General features: G+C 46.2%; 1 protein-coding gene across 2 annotated transcripts in view; it reads left to right on the top strand.

Moving 5' to 3' along the window:
• Positions 1 to 6,015: 6,015 nt before the first annotated feature.
• ABCA3 (ATP binding cassette subfamily A member 3) overlaps positions 6,016 to 7,783 on the top strand; it is a 50,046-nt gene continuing 48,278 nt past the window's right edge. For both annotated transcript variants that reach the window (XM_037034372.1, XM_037034371.1), the window contains exon 1: positions 6,016 to 6,218. The gene's annotated coding sequence lies outside the window, so the exon portion shown is untranslated. The remainder of the gene's footprint in view (positions 6,219 to 7,783) is intronic.

Here is a 7,783-nt window from a genome sequence, read left to right as displayed (position 1 = left end):
AGATGCATTGGTTCTGAAGCCTCTTGGGAAGCACTCTGGTAGAGACCAAGTTCAGTTGCCATTCGTGCCTGGCTTGGGGTGCGCTGGTAGGAGCTACAAAATTATCTGTGATTTGTTTCCACTTGTGCTGGGCTTGGAGGTGCTTGGGAGAAATTATGTGGTGAACTGAGCATAGCTGCCACTCCTAGTGCTTGGCTTGGAAACTTTTGGTGGTCACCATGATGTGAGCTGAGTCCAGATGCCACTTGTGCCAGGCTTGTGGTCATTTAGCTGTAGCTGTATGCCAAGCCAACCCTGGCTGGAGCTCATGCCAGGCTTGGGGCTACCTGGTGAAAATTACAATGCAGGTTGAGACCAGTTTTCACTTGTGCTGATATTGGGACTTCTTAGCAAGAGATAGAGGGCACAACAAGGCAGATGCTGCTTGTCTGGAGTTTGTGGACCTTTGAGAGATTTTGGGCAAGTCTGTAGCTCTGCAGCTTAAGCTGAGGCAGGCCACTTATATGGAAAAACCACTGGGAGAAGCTCAGGCAGGGCATATGAGTTGGGTGGGGGTAAGGTCTCAGAAACTCACCAGGGTGAGCCAAACAGTATTAGCGAGATTAATGGAGAACTCATATTTGATGTCTGCCTGCAGCTGTAAGCTGGGTGGGAAGAGGGCTCAACAAAGCAGCAATGGCATCTGCCAGGGCTTCCATCCCCTGAGAGAACTGTCCTGATCCCTGTCTTCCAGCCCTTGCCCTGAAGCTAATCAACTTAGTTTTCTACTGTTTATCTCTGACACTTTCAAGCTGCTACCCCTTCCCTGGAGCTTGGAGAGAGTAAGTTTGTGAGTGAGTGAGTCCCTGTGTGGACCTCAAGAGGAGTGCCTGGGACTCCAACAGCCCCCCCATATCACTCAGATGCAATTCCTGCACTTCTCCCAGCCAAATATTATGGGGGCTCCTCTTCCTGGCCCTACGGCCCTGGGGTAGGGAGCTGGGATCCCTCATTCCAGAGGTGTCGGGGGGACCTCTGCAGCCAAGATATTCCTCCTGATTCTTATTCACCAAACCTGCATGTGGGACCTGACTAATCTATGTCTCTGTCCCTCTTATCAGTCTCCTCACGGCTTCTTCTTTATATTCTTGGTTGTGGACTTCTGTTCGGCTACTCCTCAGGTGGTTCTCAATGATAGTTGCTCTACAATTTAGTTGTAACTTTGAGGTGATCGTGGGAGAAGGTGACCACAGCATTTACCTATCTTGCACCTTGACTGGTAGCTCTGCAGTATGTATCTTTTTTTCCTTCACCCAAGAACTTTTTTTTTCATTGCTTTGAAAGAGAGAGAGGGAAACATCAATTTGTTGCCTTCTTGTATGCATCCCAACCTGGAATTAAACCCTCAGCCTCTGCAGTCTCTTTTGTAAGTATCAACAAGCTGACACTAAAATCCATATGAAATGGCAAAGGAACTAGAATATTCTAAATTATTTGGAAAAGAAACAGAACTGGAGGACTCCTACCACCTTGTTTCAAGAGTTACTAAAGACACTAACCAAGACAAAATGGTATGGCTGAAGCATAAGCAGACAAGCTGGCTCATGTATCAAATTTACTACCCAATTTTCTATAGCCTTTAAACTAAGAATGGTTCTGACAAATCTTAACGGTTGAAAGAACTACCCATAACCACCATTACTGAATATTGAATAGCTTTTGAAGTTAGTTTTACAGTACTGATAAGTGAAACATACTGCGATGTAGTCATTTTGATGACAACCAGTGTTGTTTGAATCACAAGCAATGGCAAGCTGCTTTAAGCACTTCCCACATCGTCAGAAGATAAAACAAGGAATGAAATGTCCATCCCCACACAAACTTGCAGCAAAGATATATTCCAAGTTCAAACTATTGTTCCAGCAGCATTTTTTCAGATTGATTTAAGTGCAAAGAAAATTTTTACATTTCAAATTCCATTTAACTGTGTAATTGAGGAGCTTCCACATAACTTTCAACTGGATGTGATTAATTTGTAATGTAATGACCTGTTTCAAAGGCAGAAACCAGGAGAAGAATCTCATAGAATTCTGTCAATGCTTTTCAAGCCATAAATGCACTCAATCAATAGCATAGCTTCATGGTGAAATACACAAAATCTCATTACAGAGCAGCATTAACAGCTGAACATTTACAATCAATTTCGATGATAGGGAACACCTTGAACCCCAGCTAAGCAATATGCTATCCCATAAAAAAGAACTCAATTTCTCTCTTTAGTAAACATATATTACAGCCCTGGCTGGTGTGGCTCAGTGGATTGAGAGCTGGCCTGCTAACCAAAAGATTGCCAGTTCGATCCCTGGTCAGGGCACTAGCCTGGGTTATGGGCCTTATCCCCATTTGGGCATGTGATGTTTCTCTCACGCACTGAAGCTTCTTTCTCCCTCCCTTCCCCTCTTTTAAAAAATAAATCAATAAAATATTTTTTAAAAAAGAAAGCAACCCAATTTTGTTAATGCAAAAGACACCTGAAGATGCTTCACCAAAAAGGACATATGATTGGCAAATATGACTATGAAAACATGCTCAACATTGTTCATTATTAGGGAAATGCAAATTTAAACCACAATACAATACTACTACATAGCTAATAGAATGGCTAATTTTTTTAAGTATTGACAAAGATATACAGCAACTGGAATTGTTGTATATTGCCATTGACAATGCAAAATGGTACAGTCACTTGGGAAAATATTTTGTCAGTTTCTTCTACACCTAAACATACACTTCCATATGATCCAACAACCCCATTCCTAAGTGTTTACCCAAGAAAAATGAAAACTCTTATTTTCAAATGTAAAATTTTTATTTTTACTCAAGAACATATACACAAGTAGTTACAGAAGGCTTTAATTATAATCTCCCCAAAACTGGAAACTGGGCCCTTACTAAGTAACTGGGCCCTTTCTAAGTAATTTGTTCTGATGCATCAAATTCTCACAACAATCCTATGAACTGGTTACGATATGATCCACACTTTACACAAGAAAACGAAAGCACAGAATGGTTAAATAAAACATTAAGATCTGAGATTCAATTTGAGGCTGTGTGGTCAGATTCAATATCAGGCTTTAACCACTACAATATAATATCTCTCAATCACTGAATGAAGGGGTTAGTGTACAGTCATTGGTCTAGAATTTATCCCCAATTCTAACATTGTTCCTATGGAAACAGTCAGAGAAGTCCTATTTTAAAATTCTGCATTGAATACCAGCAACTTGGATACTGCTAAACAAACAACAACAACAACAAATATATATATGGATAGATAGGAAGAAAGAATTTGTGTTGGTTTCACTTTTAAAAGACATATGGTATAAGTGTGTATATATCTATATATGTCAGCCCACTATTGTAATGACTAGGTTTATGGCTTTTTGTAAATCCATAAGAATTTTTCGAGTGCCATCATCCACGTTAATTTCTGCCATCAATCTTGAGAAATGTCTTAGCCTTTGGTAACCCAAAGGAGTATGCTATGTAATTTCTCAGCACATATTCACAGTATATGAATGTAATCCCCATACCAGAATGTTAACGAGCCCAGGAATCTGAACATCTGGTTTCCAGTCTCAGCTCTAATGTATGACTTTGAACAAATTATGACCCTTATCTGGGCCTCCAGGTAAAGGGAATACACTAGATGGAGCAGCTAGGTTTGGCTTCTTTTTTCAATAGTGGCCCTGAGCAGAAATTTGATGAATTTTTCAGCAATTGCTCAGGAGCACCAGAAGTGTCTAGTACCTTGTAGGCAGTTCTTTTTGAGGAGTCCAAGAACATGACCTCTTAGCACATAATCTTCCTTTGCCAGTGACCTTCATACCCTCCTGATCATAATTACAACAATTATTTACAATAGCAGGCACCCTGACACGGTTAAGAACAAAGATTTACAATGACTACTCTTCGTGAGTGTGTCTTGATCTGTGCGGTCCTTATGCCTCCAGTACCTGAACCCTCGTCTTCCATCTGCAGGAAATCCTGAGTCAGCCAGCTCTGGATTGGGTTATGCAGACCCAGGATCAGATTTGGAAAGAGCTGGAAGATAAGTGCAATGTGTAACCAATCTAAGTTGGAAATAGCAAGGATTGGTTCTTGAAGGAAAAAATACTGAGTGAGGAAGAGGCAGAATGAAGAAAAGTACCAGTCGGCCAGGTTCATAGAGTTTTCTGTTAGACTATATGATTGGGAGAAAGGGATGCAGTCTGGGAGGACTCATGGGGGAAAGTAGTTTGTAAGATATTTGCAACACACATATAATCCACTCTCTATCCAACCTGTAATTGTATTCAACTACTTTTTTTCTTTTCTGTATATGCCTTAAAAGACCAGGCTATGTAAGTCTCCAGATGTGCTCACATTGTACCACCACTTACTTGGCACTTATGTGCCGGGCATTGTAATAAGCACTTATGCATTTTCTCATTTAACCCTAAAAATACCTTTTAGTTTGGTATTTAGTATTATTATTTTAATTTTTAGGGTTAGAAAATTGAGATTCAGAAAGATAAAATGATATACCTACTTGTTAAGGAGCCAGGTTAAGATTTAAAACCAAGTTTTGGTGACTTTTTCATTCAACAATATTTACCAAGTGCCTTCTCTGTGCTGGGCATTTTAGCACCCTGGGATGCAGTCATAAACTAAACAAAATGCATTTCCTGTCCATGGCCATACCACTCTGAACCCGCGGATCTCGTCTGATCTCAGAAGCTAAGCAGGGTTGGGCCTGGTTAGTACTTGGATGGGAGACAAATGCCTTTCCTCACTCAGACCACCTTGTGGTGAAGGAGACAGATTTTAGAAAGGCAAACAAATACGTGAATACAACTTCCGATAATAAAAGGTGCTATGAAGAAAATCAAATGGGACATTGAGAAGCCCCATCACTAATCAATATTCAGGTAGCAGGAGAATAAACCTCCTGATTTGGGTCATTACTTTACAATTCAATCAGTCGCATGCTAATCCCGGAGGCAGGAGCCAGGCTGGTCAGCAGGCGGCGCCACAGGTGCTGGCCCGCCTGCTGTGGCCCTGAAACCGCTGTTCCTGCCAGAAGCTGGCCGAGTGGCCCCCCTGCGGGTGTGCCTCTGGCCGCTGGGGGATCCTCAGTGTCCCTGAGTTTTTTGAGACAGAGAGTCTAGTGGTACAGGCTGAGATGACTGTTGGCCCTGTGCAGTCAACACTCTGGCCCAGGCTACCCTTACCCGACCCGACCCATGCCAAGAGACCCTCCTCCAGCCCCAGGTGTGCTCAACCAGGCCTCAGAACCCTCTCAGCGGCAGGTGACCTTGCCCCTGTCCTTCGACCCCTTCCCTCATAGGTGATCCCTGCCCCTCCCTTGGGACCCTGTCATTCCCAAGGGACACCGAGCTGACGTCGCCACCCTTCAGTCTAACCCAACTTGGACCTTCCTGCCCAAGGTGCCCCCAACTTGGCCTTGGAATCCTCTGGTCCGAGGTGGCCCCAGCCATAACCTGAGACTCTCCTGCCTGAAGTGACTTCCACCGGATCTCAGAACCGCCTGGCTTCCCCGCCCTTGTGAACTGCACCTGATTACCGTGGTCACGTCCTGGAATGCCCAGGCATACTGCCCACCCCTACAGCCGTTTCCAGACAGTTTCTCACCCTCCCAGGGTCAACACAAGAGACTGACTGCCCACCAGCGGTGAGGCCCGCCCCTTCTCTGTAAGGATACGGGGCCACCGTACCCAACAATTGACAGTGCTGAAAAGGAAATGGAAGGAGGCCTGAGAAGGTCCAGGTTCCGGGGAGGACTGCGGCAGTGGCTTCACAACACCTATTAAAAACACGATTATCCTGTGTCCCAACCCTCGATTGCCCCAGGTGTCCAGCGCCACCTGCAGCCTTGGCTCTTGTGCTGGGCATTGCGCAGGCGCGAGCGGGGTTGGGACGACCAGAGGATGGGTGGCACCCGCAGGGGCAGCCCACTACGCATGCGCAGTCGGACTGCTCGCCCCCTGCAGGATTCTGGAGCCGCCAGGTGTGTTCGCTTGTCACTGGTTGCAGGCGCCCCCTCCCCGCGGTGGCGGCGGCCTAGCATCTGTCAGCACAGGCGGCTTCCGTGAGGCGGGAGCTGATCCGGGAGCTGTAGGAGTGGACCCTGCGAGAAGGCAGCGCGCTATCCGCCCCTGCCCCGATGCCGAGGGTCGGTGAGTTCAGTCGGGACCCACCGCCTGCGGGTCGCGCAGCTGCGGGGCCGCTTCCCTGCTTCGGTGGCCCCCAGCCCAGCCAACTTGCCCCGGACCCCCGCCAACCAACACTGTCCCCCGCTTAGCCCGCGCCCATCCTTGGGGGCCCAGCAGGTGCATCGGGAGGGGCCTCCCTAAGGCTTCTCCATAGCTCCAACCTCTGGGCGTGTCCCCATCCCTGTAAGCAGGTCGCTGAAGCTGGCCACCCTCAGAGAAACGTAAACCTTCCCGGAGGTAGAATTACTATGGAATCCTTTGTGCAAAGCCAAGATAAGACCCGCCGGCATTCATCCAGCGGGCACTCTGAGCATCTTCTGAGTCCCAGGCTGGGCAGCCAAGGCAGGGCCCGGAAGAATGTTGCTGGCTCACTCGGTGCAGAGTCGCAGTGTGTGTGGGAACCCTTCCCCACACCAGAGTCCGCCTTGCTCCCACCTTCTCAGTCCCAGAATGAGGGCCCAGTGGGGGTCCAGGGGTGGGAGTAGTGTAGGGCATAGGAGGAAGAGAACTCCTGGTCTAGGCAGAGGGGCCTGCAACAACCCTATGTACAACCTCTGGTGTCCATGGTCACTCTGAATTTGGTATGAATTTGTGTTTACACGGATATCTGCCCTCACAGAGTACACTATACGCTATATGAGGGCAGGTGCTGTCTCCTGCAGGAGAGCTTAGGGCAAGTGTACATCTGGTGCATTTTTGGTTCATGAATGCATGCCCTCTCCTCACAGCCTTGGACCTGGTTTAATTAAAGCTGTTGCCTTATAGGATTATTTCTGTTTGTTTGCCCCTTTGCCTCCTGAATTGTGAGTTCCCTGAGGTACAGAGTGGATCTTGGCAGGGCTTGCACTCCCAGCACACAGCCAGTGCCTGCCAGTGACAGGCACTTAGAAAGAGTTGTTAAATGAGTAGCTGAGACCCTGTAACAGAGTGGAGACCCAGGCAAGGTGCAAGTGAAAGACTTGTGCTCTTTTCTCTGGAGCAGGTGTGTCATTTGATTCAGTACATTTTGAAGCCACCTTTTGTAAACTGGAAAAGATGAAAGCTGTTTTCCTTTAGGAAGTTTGCATCATGGGAAATGGGAGAGAAAGGGAAGATAGGTAAAAATGGATGCCCTGAGAATGTCTACCTGCCTTTTGCCTTTTTTAAACTTCTTAGAAAAAATTTTTTTAATTGAGCACTTACTATATTTGGCCATCAAGATGGCATCATTTGCTTTCTAAGGTCACCATGCTGACGAGAAAGCCATTTGGAACAAGAGAGGGTAGCTCAAGTTTTTGTTTTGTTTTTAATAAAGATGCGAGCTCTCCATGGTGCGAGTGCCAGGCAGTCTCATAGGAACCTGTTTTGACTTAGTATAAACTGGCAAGGCCCAGGTAATACTCCCTGGTTAATAGTTTCTTCTCCACACCAGCTTCCTGAGACAGCAGTAGACTCTCTGTTATTGAGTCTCTTGAGGGGAAAAATTCTAGAATTTGGGGGAGAATGATGGGCAAGGCTCTGTGAGTGTTTGAAAGACTTACTGGACATGG

The sequence above is a fragment of the Sturnira hondurensis genome, unplaced genomic scaffold, assembly GCF_014824575.4.
Source record: "Sturnira hondurensis isolate 20B ecotype Veracruz unplaced genomic scaffold, ASM1482457v3 Scaffold0022179, whole genome shotgun sequence".
Lineage (NCBI taxonomy): Eukaryota > Metazoa > Chordata > Mammalia > Chiroptera > Phyllostomidae > Sturnira > Sturnira hondurensis.
This window is presented reverse-complemented; position numbering and strand designations above follow the sequence as displayed.